General features: G+C 53.4%; 1 pseudogene; it reads left to right on the top strand.

Moving 5' to 3' along the window:
- Positions 1 to 696: 696 nt before the first annotated feature.
- On the top strand, positions 697 to 898 carry LOC139280345 (U2 spliceosomal RNA; annotated as a pseudogene).
- The last annotated feature ends 816 nt before the right edge of the window (positions 899 to 1714 follow it).

Below are 1714 nucleotides of genomic sequence, written 5' to 3' on the forward strand. Positions count from 1 at the left end.
GGGAAAATCAGTAAAAATGCAAGTTTGGTCCTTCGGATCCTGTAAGATCCGGTTACCGCCCGCCAGAAAGACTGTTGAGCAAAAGGTGGTCTTACCTGACTCTTGAGCGGATGGTACGGACAATGGCGCTGATCCGTCCGGAGCAGTACATCCCAGGTCGGATTTAAATCGCTGCCAGTGCTACATCACTACATCCTAAATGGCTGACACACAGTACAATAAAATGCATTTGCCGTCACATTACATGACATGAGTGTAACACAGACAGGAGGTTGAGATCAACTTACCATGCTGTAGCATGGGATCAGCACCACCATGGGGTGACATGGGGATGGTCAGCCACCAACGCCAAGGCAAGCTTCTTGATGTCAGTCACCTCGCTGACCCGTAGTGGCCCCCTCCCCCGCCACAGCTTTGATGCATTGGCTGTTCTTTTCTTCTGCAGAAATAAAAGTTGCAATCTTTAACCGGTTTGCAGATGTAACACACACACACACACACACACACGCGCACACTTTCTCGCTCTCTCACACACTTTCTCTCTCTCTCTCTTATCTCTCTCTCACACTCTCACACGCTCACACTCTCACACTCTCTCTCACTCTCTCACACAACGGCCACATATACTTTTTCAGTCGTACGAGAGTGCATCAATAAGATCTTTACTTACCCTTGCCGACGCTATCACATTGTTCCATCGCTTCTCGGCCTTTTTGCTAAGATCATGCGTAACTGACCTGACAGGGGAGTAACCATGACCCCAACGTGGTTCTCCCTGGATCAGGAAGGTGGTTCTCCTATGCTTTTTGGAAATAGGAGGTGGGTGGGGTGGTTTGACTCATCCACCTCCATGGCACGAACCTGGTATTGCAGTACTTCCAGGAACGGTGCTTGGGCTCTAGGCCTTTTGGCTAAGAGCATTAGCGCAGGGTGATCCTTGATGTGTGCAGGTGACCTCTGGCGTTTGTGATCTGACAAAGAATTGGAAAGATTGGCTACGAAAAAAAAAAAATTGTTCCATCTCTTCCTGCACTGGTCTCCATCCCGAACCACGGTGCCCACTGTGGACATGGTCTCCTCAATCTCCCACCAAATGGGGCTATATTGGGGCGGGGCTGACTTGCCTTGACCATCGCGGGTGAGCTCTCTGTAACGGCACTCCACCTCCGAGACAAATGCCTCCAGCTCACCCTCGGTAAACCACGGAGCTCTGAGCCTCCCTGCATTGGACTTCGTGGCAGCTCTTCTACCACTCGAGAGGTTTGCGAGGTGTTTGGCTGATGATTCTCTACCCTCTCTCTCTCTCTCACTCACTCCCCTCAGTAAAGGTCAGGTGCCAGTCAGTAACGAGGTTTGATGCCCATGTGCGGCTGAGCCCTCAGCCCCATCGCGGGAAAAGGGAGTGAGGTCACCAGGCAAAAAACCTAGAAAACAAAATCCAAATCTCGTGCATGTGCGGTGCGTGGTCTCTCTCTGATGTTTCCCGAGTCGAGAGGCCTGCACCGGCCACCGACTCCCGCTGCCTGCCGCTCCTGCCGGCAAAACCGGGATGTAAGTCGCTCCCAGTTGGCCCCAGCGGTAGCGGGCGGTAATAAAATCACGCAACGCCCGGGGACCACTGAAAAACGGACCCCGGCCACGCTCTCTCGCCACACCCCCACCGCTCTCTCTCGCCACACCCTCACCGGTCTCTCTCGCCCCCCCCACCGCTCTC

The sequence above is a fragment of the Pristiophorus japonicus genome, chromosome 14 (assembly GCF_044704955.1).
Source record: "Pristiophorus japonicus isolate sPriJap1 chromosome 14, sPriJap1.hap1, whole genome shotgun sequence".
NCBI classification, from domain to species: Eukaryota; Metazoa; Chordata; class Chondrichthyes; family Pristiophoridae; genus Pristiophorus; species Pristiophorus japonicus.